Source organism: Durio zibethinus, chromosome 5 (assembly GCF_047325235.1).
Source record: "Durio zibethinus cultivar Kanyao isolate XHJ-2024 chromosome 5, ASM4732523v1, whole genome shotgun sequence".
In the NCBI taxonomy this organism is placed as follows: Eukaryota; Viridiplantae; Streptophyta; class Magnoliopsida; order Malvales; family Malvaceae; genus Durio; species Durio zibethinus.
In genome coordinates this window covers 20,681,220-20,698,208 of record NC_143166.1, presented here as the reverse complement: position 1 = coordinate 20,698,208, position 16,989 = coordinate 20,681,220, and the positions used below count along the sequence as shown (strand labels likewise).

At 29.5% G+C, this 16,989-nt stretch overlaps 1 non-coding gene across 1 annotated transcript; it reads left to right on the top strand.

Moving 5' to 3' along the window:
- Positions 1-268: 268 nt before the first annotated feature.
- LOC149518768 (small nucleolar RNA R71) lies at positions 269-373 on the top strand. Its single transcript, XR_016342561.1, has one exon. It is a non-coding gene; the product is annotated as a small nucleolar RNA R71 (small nucleolar RNA).
- The last annotated feature ends 16,616 nt before the right edge of the window (positions 374-16,989 follow it).

Below are 16,989 nucleotides of genomic sequence, written 5' to 3'. Positions count from 1 at the left end.
TTGAGATGGGGTTCATAGGGCTTCTATCTTTTTAGTTAGGGTTTGTAACTATGAATTAATCGAAGTGAAGGCATCTTACTCATAAATAGCAATAGGTTTCTTGTGTACCTTGTGTTTCATACCCATTGATAGTTGTTGGTAGCCATTTCCTCTATTAACTCTTGAGCCTTCTTATGAGTCTTGTTCATTATGGCTCTTCCAACAACTGGATCCAAGGTAGTTTTCATGGATGGAATGAGACCATTGTAAAATATTTGAATCTGTAGCCATTGAGGATGTCGACATTTTTTTGGTAGCTCTTTAAATCTCTCCTAAGCATCATAAAGATTTTCACCATCCACTTGCAAAAAAATGGTGATTTCATTCTTCGACTTGGCAATTTTGGCAGGTGGAAAGAATTTTGCAAGGAATTTTTGCACCAAATCCTCCCAAATAGTGATTGATCCAGATGGTAGTAAAGATAGCCAGCTTTTTGCCTTATCTCTGAGAGAAAAAAAAAAAGGCCTTAGTCTTATTACATAATCTAAAACATCGTTATACTTAAAAATATCGCATAATTCAAGAAAGTTAGATAAGTGAATTTCAAGATCATCGCTTGGTAAATCACCAAACTGTACAGAAGTTTGGACCATTTGTATAATTGAAAGCTTAATCTCAAAATTGTTTGCTTGCATGGTGACCCTCGAATTGATGGTTGAAAACCATCAGCATTAGGACAACATAATTCCTCAATGTTTTTTGTCCTTCATTGTTTGCACTTTCCACTGGTGTAAGTGTAGGTGTAGGTGGTGTTTGGTCTTTCTTTAGACATCTTAGAGCTTTTTAAATTTCTTGGTCAAATGGAGCTAGTTAACACTTTTAGATCTACACATACAAACAAAAAAAAAAGATCAAAGCAGATAAAAGCAATAAAAAGTAAATGTTTAGATTACAAAAAAGTAAAAAATCCTTAATGATATTAAATCAAACACCGCTATAATCCTTTCTTAGCTTTTTAGATGAGATAGTGATCCAAGATGGGGGTGAATTGGATTTCTCCAAATTCGTTCCCAAAACTAGATTTCAATATAAATGAATGGAAATTAAAACCAATATCAAAATATGATGCAAATAACAATAAATTGATGAACTATAAGCAAATATAAACTATAATCAAAATAAAGAGATAGGGATAAAGAAATCAAACATAAGGATTTATAGAGGTTTGATCCTTCTCTAGAAGACATCGACATCTTCTCTATTGGCTGTCCACACCAAGGTTTCAATCCACTAATCTTCAATTGAGAATACAACCCTATATTTTTCTTCCTACGGCTTAAGATAGAAACCTCTACCCTTACACAATCAAAAGGATACCTCACATCTTGCTTACAAGATAACCCAAATGATTTTTGCAAACTAAAATACCTCTCAAGTTTGAGTGTTTGCCTAATGAATTACAAAGAAAATGGTGAATGAAACACAACAATATTTTGGATACAAGAAATACAAAGGATATTAAATTTAAGCTCTAAAACTCTTGATTTTTTTGAAAGAATGAAAATATGACTTGTTTAATCTTGCTCTCTTGATTCATCAACCTTCTTGGTGTGTTGGAATGCCCAATTTATAAAGGAATTGAAGAACTAGTCACTAGGGATGGTTTGAAGCTGAAAAAAAAAAGTTGAAACTTGAAAAACTAGCCATTTGAGCTTTTCTGGGCGTAGGGGATCGATTTGTGCCTTATCCGATCGATCCCTTTTTCTAGTGGATTAATCCCCTTTAGTGTTTTTCAAAAATATTTTGTTTGTGTAAAAAAAATAAATTGATCCATTACAAGAGGGGATCGATTGGTTTAGCCAGGGGATTGTTCCTGTAACCTAGGGGATCAATTCCGTCAAGCTAGGTGGTTATCTCCTATTTTGCACTCTAGTCACTAATTTGATCATATCTAGAGTTATAGAATTTTAAATCACAAACCATTTGAAGATTTAGAAACTAGACTTAAAGATCTTTCTATCCATATAAAATTCATCACCTAATTCATTGTATATAAATTATAGTGAATTTTCAAATCTACCCTTTATGCATTTTTTAGACAACTGCAAAGTATTTAGTAAAAATTCAAAATCTTTTCATAAAAAATTTGGACTTTGATTTTGTTTAATCCATTAGAAAGTAAACTCAAAAATTTTTCTAACCATATAAATTTAAAATATTAAAACTTTGTGAATTAATACAAAAAAAAAAAACAAGTTCAATGTTGAAAAACTTTATTTTTGTAAAACAACTTTCTTAAGTTAACCTCTTTCTCGAAGCTAATATTATCAAATTTGTATTGAGTCTAAAATGAATAAATTCGCTTTAAAAACAATAATTGGACTTTCATTTAAAATCAAATAAATAATATTTAAAGATAGTTTTGATTTAAGATATAAGAAAACATAAAGAAATGTTTGTTTAAAGTTTGAAAATCATATTATTTATTTAGTACCACAATAATAAAACTTAAGAACATGTGCTAAATAAATCTTTTTCAAAATCTTGATCAAGCTTATTTAGCTTAATGTTTTGTCATCTTAAAATAAGGATCAAATATGCACAATGAAACATATCCTTGTCAAGCACAAGCAAAGTTGTCCATATGATATTTCTCCTCCTTTTTGTCATACCAAAAAGGCATGAGCATATTAATAAGCAAATAAACACGAAGAGGCATCATTAACAATATTTACGAAACATTTCTTCCCCTTTTTGTTTAAGCTGTTTATTCCAAATATTTAAGCCTTATATCAATTGTTTTAAGCATACAAGAAGAAATATCTCTAAACTCACCCCCTTTTTGTCATTTCATAAGAAAGAGAGATCAATTCAAGGCATGAGACAAAATGCATGATACCAATAATATCAAAAGTATTTTTGAATGCATGTAATCAAGTGATGTTCACAATCAAGTTCAAATACACGTATTTAAATACAAAAGCATAAAAGTATTATAATGTATCCAATTTTAACATTTTAATACAAGTCATCAATTTACTACATGAAATTTATAAACAAAGGATAATGAATGATATGCAACCTACTCATAAATCATGTTATTGTAGATGTGCTTATAACATAAAACATTAATAGCAATTAAGCAAAAATTCAAGCACATATATTTAAGCTCATACCAAATGTTAAAGATACCAATTGTTAAAGGTATGTCATCAAGAAGAATACTAATTGCTATCACAAAACAACTCATTTTAACCCAAACAAAATTGTATTCTAAAAACTTTTTTTTAAATAAAGAGTAATCAATTTAAGGCACACACAAATTTGCATGACAGATATAAGCAACAAGGATTACACATGCTAAACAAGCATCAATAAAAGTTTAAAAGATTCATTAGCAATTTTGTCCTACAACTTTCAAAGATCACACATATTTCCAGCATTTGAAAGATTTAATCAATAATTCTAATATGATAAAACCAATATTTCATAAGCATAACCTATCCAAAATAAGAACCATAAGCTTATAAATATGTAATGATTCATGAGTACTAATGAGTAATAAGATTCAATCATCATGTCATAGCAAAGATTATATAAGCGTGATTTTCAAACATGATAAGCACATATGCTATAGCAAAGAAATAATGAAAGCATAATCATTCAAACATAATCCAAATTATTTCAATGCATAGCAATGTACTTAACTTAAACATATGCAAGTATTCAATCTTATATTTCAATCAAAATCATACAAGCATATGCAAAATGCATAAGCAATATACCTAATTAAAAAAATATGCAAGCATTCAGGCATAATTTGGTACTTGCCATCTCAATTATTTCAATCAATGAATATGCATATAAATTTCAAATTTATAATTCATAATCCTTGAGTCAAATCAATTTAATTAAGAAATCAACATAGCCAACTCATAGCCATGTTCAAAGATTTATCTTAAACAAATATTCATGTAAAAATATATATATTAATCACTTCAAGAAAATCAAGAAGGATGCATGAATATTAATCAAAGTGAATTAAGCAATCCAAGCTTTAAAAAAAATATTAAGATAATTTTTATCAAATAGCTTGGTGACTAATTTATACAATGTGTTCATATGTTCAAGCACAATATCTCATTTTGTACACAATCAAAGCATTCAAAAACAAATAAGTCTTTTAAGCACATATCAAAGCAAGCATTTCAAACTCATTCATCATAGGCACAAAGCATAGAGTCAATACATTTACCTCAATTCATGTCAAGCTAGGTTGTTTTGCTCATTTGGCTTTGAGCTCTTCATTCCAAATGTTTGAACAAATCTTTAAGGTACTTGAGTTTGATTGATGAAGATGATTTGCTTGCTATACATAAAACTTCAAAAAGAATATTGACCCATTCATGCTCATTTCAAGTTCTCTTAGCATAGACTTAAAAAAAATTTTTATAAAAGATTTTCATTAGAAGCATCAAGGAAATCAATTGATAAAAATTATACCAATTATTAGAAAATGAATTTCACATTCTAAGTCATTATAGACAAAAGAAATTTTGTTCATTAAGCACAAGTTGCCAATAGCAAAAGAGATATATACTTAAGCTAGAGGTCATATACTAATTTAAACATCAAATAGCACAAGAATGGCACTAAAAAACTTGCAAATGGTTTTTATTTTTCATATTGCTACATGGAAATATTTTATCAAAAATACTTTATAAAATTATGCTAAAGGTCATGTATCAAATCAAACATCAAATAACTCAATATTACCACTAAAGCAAAAGTTCTCAAGCAATGTGCAAAACATGAATCCTTTCTAGATCGTTTAGAAATAATTAACACAAAGAAGACATATTCAATAAATCACCAAGAATATGTCAGGACAAATTTAGGCCATGTAAAAATTGAAAACTCAAGGAAAACATATTTATCATTCAAACATGTTTAAAAAAATTTCATCATAAAAAAATAAATATGTCATCACAAATCATAGGCCAAAACGGACAATGACTTAAGGTAAAAATAAGCACCATAAGAAAATCATTCACTTAAGTCATATTGCAAGCATATCAAGTAAAGCTCAACATATTCATATAACCACGCACTTGACAAGAATAATAGATGAACAAACAGCACATCATTTTAAAAAATAAATAGTTCATCAATTTAAAAACACAAATTAAGAGATAAAACATTTAAGCACAAGAGCAAGCATATCACAAAAGTATTTCACAAAATAAGAAATAAATAATTTAAGCACTTTCAAATCACAAGTATTAAGCTCAAGTTGAACCAATCATCATATGAGCACATATCTTGACCAAAAACATAGATGAACAAAGAATCAATATATATCTTTTAAGCATATAAAGTTCATCAATTCATCAACACAAGAGAAGAAATAAATCTTGAATTAATAAGGATAAAGAATTAAAGCATGTCTCAAGACTATTTCATAAGAAATCAAGAGATGAACAATCGAACATCAATATATATGATTTAAGCATAAGATGATCATCAATTTCTAAAATCACAAATCAATATTTAAAACAATTGAGAATAAAATATTCAAATTTAAATAATATTTCACAAGATCTAAGTATTACCAACAAGTTAAGCAATTTTAAACAACATGGTCATAGAGGCATTTTTAATAATAAAAACTCAATGTATATCATATAAAGCGCATAAAAAATATGAAATATATTCATCAATCTAAAATCATTTAAACAAATATATTTATGCAAAAACACAATAAGATAATCAATTAAAAGCTTAATATGTCTAGGATTTTGATTTTTGCACTTTAAAACTCATTTATGCTTGAAAAATACCTTAATGCATCTCAAAACTAGTCAAGCTCATTTTTAACCAACTTGAACCATTCCAACAAGTTTCAAATATAAACAAAGCTATTTAAGTGGTGATTAGGCCTTAGAAATAGGGAAATAAAAAAGTAAACTCTTAAACCCCATATTTTTTTGAAAAAGGCCACTAAGATGGGCAAAAATATTAAAAATATATTTTAAGCTCTTTAAACCATTTAAAAAAGTTTTATATCACAATTTCAAATTGTTCAAATGATTTTTATGCCCAAAAAATGTTCAAAAATAAGATTTGATCATTTAAGCTCCAAAAACCTTATGTAATACTATGAAAAATTAAAACCAATGTAAATTATCAAATTTCTTTGTTTGAGCAACTTTAAAACATTGAACACAAGATATTTAAAATCATTTTGCACCTAAAAACTTGTTAAAACAAATTTTTATATTTGTAAGCTTGACTTTTGCAAAAATCATTTTCAAAGTAAAACTTAAAAAATTTAAAATCATTAAGCTTTGTACGCTCCCCTTAAGTTTGTACATAAATATGAAAATAATTAAGCACATAAATAATCACATCAAGCATCAATAAAAAAATTCATCAACAAAATTATGCTCAATCAATTTAACACCAAAATCAATTTCAACAGGCATTCAAACATACTTAAGAACAAATAAATGCATATTCAATTCAAGCTCACATTTTTTTAAGATTATGCAACATATGTCTTGTACTAAATTTCAACCAAAATATGCATAATCAAGCAAGCATTCAAATGTCATCAAGAATAGGTAACAAAATTAAAATTCTCTTCAAATAAAAGTTTAGATGTTACCCATATCTATTGTGTGTCTAGAGTTCCATTCTTTAAAATCACAATGTAGCTTCTTGCTCTAGCACACCTACAAAAGACAATGCTCATTTGATTTTTGGTACCCAAATTGGTTTGACTTCTTGACAGTTAGTTACAATATCTTTTGTTCTTTTTGGAACCCATACTTGCCTAATTCTAAATGAAACTTTTCTCTTTATGGGACATGTATAATATGACCATGAAAATAACAAAAATTTCATTTAATCATTTTAGCCCTTAAACTCTTGTTTAAAAGTTCTTGCTTTTCATTCATCAAAACTTCAAATTTTTTTTTCAAATCAACAATTTCTTTGTCCAAAATTTCATTTATATTTTGAAAGGCTTTAAAATTCATTTTCAATTTATCATTTTGTTTTTCCAAATCATTTTTTGTATTTATTAAAAATTCATTTTCAACTTTTAATTTTGAAATCATTTTTTTTATGTTTCAAATACATATTCTCAAACTTAATTACTAAATCATTGTAAACATCTTGTAACTCATCAAAAGTATGAGAGTTTGAATCAATAAAATTAGAGGTTACCTCCGGTTCTTCAATAGCCATAAGACATGGTGTATGTTGGTTGGAAATTTGACTTTAATGTAGCTCATCCAACTTCTTCCATATCCCATTGAGGTTGAACAATTTGAGACCAAGTTAAAGTTGTAAGCATCTAAAGTTTCATAGAAAATGCATTTGGCCTTTGCATCACCTATTATTTGCTTCATATATTCCGCATCTTTAGAAAAAATATTAAGCCCTTTTGCCATTACATTCCATGCTCCAAAATCTTGGGTCGTTATGAACACTTTCATCATCATTCTCTATTCACAAAACTTATATTTATAAAAAATGAGAGCTTTGAGGATTTTCTCACCATCTTTAAGACCTAAATTGAGCCATAGGATCTTTACTCAAGGTAATTAAACCTACAAAAAGAGACCAAAGCTTTAATACCAATTGTTAGCTTATTATATGAGATGGTGATCCAATAAGGGATGAATTAGATTTTTTCAAATTCTTTTCCAAAACTAGATTTTAATATAATTGAATGGAAATTAAAACCAATATCAAAATATGATGCAACTAATACTAAATTGATGAACTATAAGCAAATATAAACATAATCAAAATAAAGAGATAGGGATAGAGAAATCAAATACAAGGATTTATAAAGGGTTGGTCTTTCTCCACAAGGCACCTATGTCTTCTCTCTTGGTTGTCTACACTAAGGCTTCAATCATCTAATCTTGAATTGAGAATACAATCATATCTTTTTCTTCCTAAGGCTTAAGATAGAAACATCTACCCTTACACGATCAAAAGGATACCTCACATCTTGCTTGCAAGATAACCTAAATGATTTTTGCAAACTTAAATTCCTCTCAAGATTGAGTGTTTGCCTAATGAAGTAAAAAGAAAATGATGAATGAAACACAACAATATTTTGTATACAAGCAATACAAAAGATATTGAATTTAAGCTCTAAAACTTTTGAATTTTTTAAGAGAATGAAAATATGACTTGTTTAATCTTGCTCTCTTAATTCATCAATCTTCTTGGAGTGTTGGAATGCTCAATTTATAGAAGAATTGAAGAATTAGCTATTGAGGATGGTTTGGAGTTGAAAAAAAATGTTGAAGCTTGAAAAACTAGACGCCAGAGCTTTTCTAGGCATAAGGGATTGATCATGTACCTTACCCGATTGATCCTTTCTTATAGAGGATCGATCCTTTTTGGTGTTTTTCAATTTTTTTTTAGAAAAATCAATTGATCCATTACAAGAGGGGATCAATTGGTTTAGCCAAGGGATCGATCTCATAACCCAAGGGATCAATCCGATCAAGCTGGGCAATTGTCTCTTATTTTGCACTTTACTCACTAATTTGGTCATATCTTAAGTTATACAATTCCAAATTAAAAACTGTTTGAAGATTTAAAAACTGGACTTAAAGGGCTTTTTATCCATATAAAATTTATCACCTATCATTGTACAAGTTATAGTAAATTTTCAAAACTACTCTTTGTGCAAATTTTATACAATTGCAAAGTATTTAGTAAAAATTCAAAATCTTTTCTTAAAAAATTTGGACTTTGATTTTGTTTAACCCATTAGAAAGTAGACTCAAAGAGCTTTCCAACCATATAAAATTCAAATATTAAAACTTTGTGAATTAATACAAAAAAAAAAATAAAACAAGTTCAATGTTGGAAAACTTTGTTCTTGTAAAATAATTTTCTTAAGTTAATCTATTTGTCGAAGCCAATATTATCAAATTTGTATTGAGTCTAAAATGAATAAGTTTACTTTAAAAACAACAATTGGACTTTCATTTAAAGTCAAATAAATAATGTTTAAAGATAGTTTAGATTTGAGATATAAGAAAACATAAAGAAATGTTGATTTAAATTTTGAAAATCATATTATTTATTTAGTACTAAAATAATAAAACTTAAGAACATGTACTAAACAAATCTTTTTCAAAATCTTGATCAAGCTTATTTAGCTTAATGTTTTGTCATTTCAAAATAAGGATCAATTTAAGGCTAACATTCCTGACAATGGCTACAAAAACTCGATTGCTTATTTTTGTAATGCCTACAAGTGCACAAATCATAATCAAGTAATAGTAGTGATGAAGTAGAGTATCATCCCATGACAATTATTGAATTTAATTGTTAGGTGGATTCAATTACCAAGGTTGATAAACTAATCCTTTATATCTTAAGCAATGAGAAATTGATTGAGATTGCTTTCGAAAGTAAAGAAAGAAATATTGCATAAAGAAATATTATATAGGTCTAGATCTACTTAACCAACTATCACTTGGCAAGTATTAAATTATGGCCAAATGGACTAGATCTAAAAGCAAAGATTACAACTTGAATAAAAGAAAGAATTGTGATTGCCAAATAGAATGAAAGCACAAGAGAAAGAATGGTTAAATAAATCTTTCATAAACCAAACCTTGTATTAAATCTAAAAGCATAGGCCGAATACTATAGGCAATAAAAGAACTTGAAACCAAAACAATGCTTTAAGAGAAATAGATCTTAAAAAAAAAAAAAAAAAAAAAAGATTTGAAAGATTAGATCTTGAATAAAAGAATATTTGTATTCAAATAAAATTTAAGAAAACAAAGTTTTTGTAATGGCTAATCTGTCACCTTAGCCTAATACAAAAAAAAAAAAACTAATAAGAAAACTAGAAAGTTAGAGAAACTAGAAAGATATCAAAAAAAGAAAAAGAATGGAATGTGATGTGTATTGAATCAAGAACTAGCCTCCATATTTATGATAAAGGTTTTGGCTATGGGTGGTTATAAGACTTACAAGTTCATTTCTATCAAAATACTCAAGCTAAAAGTTATGGTTGAATGGTGTTTCTTCCTTCTTGAATTATCTTGGCCAATCATGCCACCTTGGGAACTCATCTTGGACATTGGATCATTGTTAGCTCATCTTGATCATGAATTCATCATGTATTTGGTTAGGCTTTGACTTCCAAGAGAAAGTATTTGATTTTCATAAACTCTTTAATTTCTATCTTGCAATCATAACTCTTTGAATGGTGATAAAAAAAGGTATTCTTGCAAAAAAAAAAAAAAAAAAAACTCTCTTGGCCAAATGCCATAGTGTCCTTGTTTGATTGAAACTCTTCAATTATCACACATGGACATGAAGTCCTCTTAGACATGATGTAGCCAAACAAATGTAGTGTTATGCAAGTTCAAAAAGAGGCAGCACATACGAAAAACAATACTCATAATTTTACTTCTCTCTTCTCTAAGAACTTTTCAACTATAAGTATAAGTCCAAAATCTAAGAATTTGATCTAAAACCAATTGACTTCAAGATTCAAGCCTAATGGAAGAAGTTGTCTAAGAAAAGTGAAAACATATCAAGATTCTGGGCTACCAAAAAGAAAGGTTAATCATTCATTCTATTATTCAAGAAGATTTAGCCTAATTTAAAAAAGGTTCAAGATGTGCTAAAGCTTAGTCCAAGTTAAAGTTCTTATTCAAGAAGGCTAGCAAGGGTTTAAATGTAGTTACAAAGCATTTTCTCTTAAAGAAACCATAGCCACCCCTTACTTATCTTTGTAATTTTAGGATTTTTGTTCCATAAATAGCTATCTTTTGTTTAAGGAAAAAAGTGAAGTGTGATTTGGGTTAATAGCCTAACTTGAAGTAGTTACCTTCTTTAAGTTTTCTTTTTCTTTACTTTTCATGTTATTTTAAGTTATGCAAAGTTCAATTTTAGTTTTCTTTCAAATTCAAGTTCTATTTTGTTTTCAATTCAATTCAAGCCTTTTTAAATTTCCATTCTTGCTTCCAATTCATCTTAAATTTGCAACTTTCCTTTAAGTTTGATTATGTTCTTTGCAATTCGAGTTGCATAAGTTCTATTTTTGCTTTAATTTGCTATTTTAAGGTTTAAATGATTAAATTTAATTCGGTTTGCATATTTCTAGGTTTAATTTAATTCAGTTTTAAGTTAGTTTGCTATTCTAGTTTTCAATCTTTAAGATATAATTAGAGGTGAACAATTTTAGTACTTAGTCCTCTTCCATATATTTCAATCTTCATGAGATCGATACTCTACTCATTCTATATTACTTGTTTTGATTATGTACACTCGTAAAGTCTCAATCAATTCTCAATGGTAAATATTTGATAGTGAGACAATGGTCTTCTAACTTTAATCCTACTATAGATAAAATCCACAATGTGATTGCTTGGATTCAATTCCTCTATCTGCCTATGTAAAGATGTCAATCTTACCCATACCCAATAGGGAACCTGATTTTTTATCCGAATTAGGATGGAGATGGTATGGAGATGGGTATGATTTTAAAATTTTATTTAGTATGAGGATGGGGATGGGGATGGATAATATGACACTTACCTCATACCTATATACTACATATATTTATATATATTTAATATATAGATTTGTTATTAAATAATATAAATTATTATTTTAGATTAATTAAAATTAATATCTTTTTATTAAAAAAATATATATTAATATCTATATTTATAAAAAAAATTACCTAAATATACAAGATAAAAATAAAAATAAAACTAAAAAAATTTAATTTTTAGTTTTGTTTTTAAGCTATAGGTACAGGGATTATCATAGCCATTAAATGCCCTTGGAAATATCCTTGGGGATGGAGATATAGATAAATTTAAAATACTCATAAGGTATAAGTACGATGATGAGTATAATATAAAAATTTGAAGATAAGGAAGATAATACTCTACCCTACCCATACCCTACCCAATGATATCCTTATGCCTATGGAATTCTACGATTCTCTTGGTTTGTCAAGAATGGGTGCACGTGTGGGAAAGGTTATAAAAACTTATAAGAATACAAAGGGAGAACTTCGGGGTTGCTCGAGTATGTGTTGAAATTGACTTAACCAAACCTTTGGTTTCTAAGCTTGTTGTAAGGAAACATACACAATTGGTTAAGTATGAAGGTTTTCATTTAATATGTTTCTATTGTGGTAGATTTGGTCACAAAATGGACTGTTGTCTGAGTCTGATTAACAACCATGCAACAGAAAAAGATGCAGAACCAGTTAACACTGATGTTCCGTTTGAAAAGTTTGAAGAGTCTAACTTTGGACCATGGATGCTAGTGCAAAGGAGGAACATGAAACAGCAGCAACGGGACAATGCTGGAAATGGAAAGGAAGAAAATTGGAGTGATTCATAGAATAATGATGGGAATAGATTTGCGGGGTTGAATGAGGAGATCATTGTTGATCACGGTAAGGAGAAAAATCAAGATGTAGCTTTGACTCCTAGTGAGGCAAGGAGTAATGAGGCGGCTAATACTAATAAAGGCAAGACCAAGATTACAGGGGATTTTAATAGTCAACTAAAATAAGAATGCTGAAGAAAGGGTCGAGTCAGGCATGAGGCATCTAAGGAGAAAACTGGGGTTGATAAAAGTTAGGTCGTCAGTTTCTCCTTCCAGGCTGGGTCATTTTCTAGGGGCCACATTTTTGAGACAGCTTTTGGGCCAAATTCAGATGTGGTCTTTAGGCCTTCCTTTCCTGGTATTGCTATTAACCAACTTGGTTCTAAGGCTCCAAGTTTGGTGGCCACAAACTCAATAACGAGTCGAGCAACTCTTTTTCAACAAAATCCTACATCAGTATGGTGGTTGAGGAAATGCATGTGGGGTCTTTTTTGAGTAAGGGTGATTCGAGTTTATTCTTCGTAGGCCTTTCCACTGCTTCCATTCAAATGCAGAGTGTTGATATGGCTGTTGATGTGGGGCTGGTTTTAAATGATACTGCTGCTAAGATTGCTGATTTGGCTTGTGAGAATGTGGGTCCCATTTTAAATGAAAGTGTTGCTGAGGTTGCTAATTTTTGCTTGTGAGAACGTGGGTCCAGGTGATGCTATTGCATTACCAAGTGGCATACAAAGCTAGTTTGAACCGTTTCTGATGATTTTATTTTCTAGTTTCTTATTTATCATGTCAACACTTTTCTGGTATTGCAGAGGGGCAGCTAATGCCGAATTTATGAGGAATGTTAAAGAGCTTATTAACGTCCACAAAGTTGATGTGCTAATTTTAGCAGAGCCACCCATCAGTGGGGTGATTGCGGATAGAGTTATGAGATGCTGGTTTTGATAATTTTACGAAAGTGGAAGTTAAAAGGTTTTTCAGGGAGAATTTGGGTGCTATGGAAAAGGAGTAATGGCAGAATTGATGTTTTTAAGAAGAGTAGCCAGTTCATTTTGGTTTTAATTAATGATCGAATGGAATTTCGTTAGGCGTTAACAGCAGTTTATGCAAGTCCCACTCCATCTCATCGCTTGCACTTGAGGAACTATTTGAAATCTTTTGATGAATTTGATCTCATACCTTGGCCTTTTATTGGTGACTTTAATCAAGTTATTAAGAGCTTAGAGAAGTAGGGGATAGACAGAAAGAGCTCGGCGCATGGAGCCTTTTTGGGAGGTAATTTCTGTTAGGAACGTGGGGTTCAGTCCCATGGTTTTGATTATTCAAAAGCTGTTTTAGGCTAATCTAAGAGAACCCTAGGTATTCAAATAAAAGGAGGCAATTTTTGGCGTGAGAAAAAGTGGGAGAGAGTGTGCCGAAAAGGGAAAAAAAAAGTCAAAAAAATAGAGAGAAAAAGAAAAAGAGAGAGCTGATTGAATAAAAGTCAATTTGTGATTTAATTGAGCTAAAATTTTATCAGTAGATGTATGATTCAAAATTTTATATTATGAACGATGAAGTTTGAGTTTGAAGCTCTCTAGGAACAAATCTATGATATATTTGTTAAGTCATTTATTTGATGAGATTTCTCTAATTATCTCTTTAGTTATTAATTAACTCTCGTTTTAGCTGAAAGAGAGCTTTGTATATCCATTATTTGATAATAAAGATTTTTCTAGTGGTCCGTGGTTTTTTTTTTTCTCTACACTAGAAGATTTTTCTCGTAAATCTTAATGTGCTTTATTTTTTCTACATTTTGGATTATTGATTGTTATCTATTACTGTGGGTTTATTACAATATATTGCTTCTACGTTATTGTGTTTGTCACTTCAGGCCTAATAAGTGGTATCAGAGTGATTGTTATTTTTTAGACATTGATACAAAAGCAACCTAGGACAAAAGTAAATTATGTTTAAGATCATAGAAAGTGATACAGGTTCCATAATAAAATTGATAGCATCAAATTATTCTATTTAAAAGTCTATGATAGAAGATTGTTTATATTGTAAAGATTTGTATTAGTCAATATTAGGTGATTCGGTTAAACTAGCAGATACAAAAAATAAAAGCTAAAAGAAGTTAGGCAGAAAAACGCTAGCTACAATCAAAAAGATTGATATCAGCATGTTCCATCTTGTAGCATAGAAGACAAATGCCCACACTATTTGAGAAAAATTGGTAGCATTGTGTAAGAGGAAAACATGCATGAATAAAGTTATGCTTGTTAAAAAACTTACAACTTTACAATACATTGATGGAGGATCAGTTACAAAATACTTGAGTGATTTTCAAGATATATTTAATCGGATGACTACTATGAAACTTAAAATAGATAATGAAATGAAGATATTGTCTCTTTTGGGTTCATTATCAGACAACTAGAATACTCTAATTGTGACTGTTCTTAATTTAGCTATTGATTATAAGGTAACATTGGAGATTGTAAAGGACTAGTATGCTTTATGAAGAAGTAAGGTGAAAAGATTTAGACATTGGGAATCAAGGTCTTATTATAGAGAACAAAGGTAGAAACATCGACAGAGGTTAGAACTCAAAAGGTTATAGTAAGTCTAAATATAGATCTAAGTCTAGAGATAAAATGAAATGCTTCCATTATGGTAAAATAGGTCATATAAAGCGATACTACAAAATCTTGAAACAAGAGCAAAAAGATAAAAAAAAAAAAAAATAAGAGTTTAGATGATGGCAATATTGTAGTAGTGAATTCAGATAATAATTCAAATAGTAATTCAGTTACTTTGATTTGTATACATAATGGTTGCAATCATGTTGATGATCCCAGTATTAAGTGGATAATTGACACAGGAGCAACATATGATTGTGTTTCTAAGTTTATAACTTACAAAGCAAAAGACTTTGGTTGTACCAAGTTAGAAAATAAGAGTGTGTCACATATTGTTAAGATTGGTAATATTGTTGTATAAACTAGTATAGGCTACATGTTGACTTTGAAGGATGTCAGATACATTTCAGATATAAGATAAACTTACTTGTTATTAATGTCCTTGATAAGAAAAGATATGAAAGTCAATAAAATAATGGACAGTTGAAACTTCTCAAAGGATCTATGGTAGTTGCAAGAGAAAAACTATACTGCAAAATGTATAAGATATGGATACAATTGAACGGCAACCAAATAAATACCGTCGAGGATAATGCATTAGCATGCTTATGGCACAAAAGGCTGACACACATGAGTGAGAAGGGGTTATAGATTTTGATAAGACAGTTTCTCATTATCTTGACCAAAGATATGTCTCTCGATTCATGTAATCATTTTTTATTTGACAAGCATCATAGAGTTTCTTTTAGTAAGAGTTCTCAAAGAAAATAAAATAGATTGGAATTAATTCACTATGACGTATGTGGTCTCATTGAGGTTAAGTCATTGGGTGGTGACAGGTATTTTGTTACTTTTATTGATAATACTTTATGAAAGACTTGAGTATATATGTTGAGAAACAAAAGCCAAGTATTGTAGTACTTTCAAAAATTTCATGCCATGGTGAAAATGATGATAGGGTTACCCTTAAAGTGTATTCAGACTAATAATGGTAAAGAATACACATCTAAAGACTTTGAAGAATATTATTCAAAGCAAGGCATGAGATGATAGAACTTGAAACACTATCGCATAATAATGTAGTTGAAAGGATGAACCGCACCTTTGAGCAACTTGATGTCAAAACTGCATTCTTGCATGGTGACTTGTAGGAGAACATTTATATGGATCAGTCTGATGGTTTTAAAGTGAAAGGGAAAAAGCACTTAGTTTGTAAACTAAAGAAAAATTTGTGTGACTTAAAATAAGCTCTACAATAATAATATAAAAAGTTTGATTTTTTTATGGTAAGCCACAACTATAAAGGAATGGTAGTGGATTCTTATGTGTATGTCAAAAATTCCCTGATGGTAACTTTATTATTATCTTATTATATGTTAATGATATGTTGATTGTGGGACAAGATGTTGGTATGGTTCACAAGTTTAAAGAACAATTGTCTAAGTCTTTTGACATAAAAGATTTAGGTCCAGCAAAGCAGATTTGTGGTATGGATATTATCCCAAATAAGAGAGCTAGAAAGTTGTGGTTATCACAAAAAAAAGTATGTTGAATGAGTACTGAGTAGATTCAACATACAACATGTTAAATCGGTTAGTAGTCCACTTGCCAACCATTTTCATTTGAGTAATAAATCTTGTCTGATGACTAAAAAGTAACAACTAGTTATGTCTAATATTCATTATTCTTCTGTAATTGATTTTTTGATATATCTTATAGTTTACACATAGCCTGACATTGCTTACGCAATTGGTATAGTGAGCAAATTTTTTTCTAATCTAGGAAAGGTTCACTGAAAAGCAGTGAAATAGATTTTCAAATATTTGAGGGGCACCTCAAAAATATGCTTGAGTTATGGAATTTTACAACCAATTCTAGAAGGATTTACTGATACTAACATAGTAAGTGATTTTGATTGTAAGAAATCTACTTCAGGGTATTTGTTCACTTTTGCAAAAAGAGTTATGTCTTGGCAGTCTAAGTT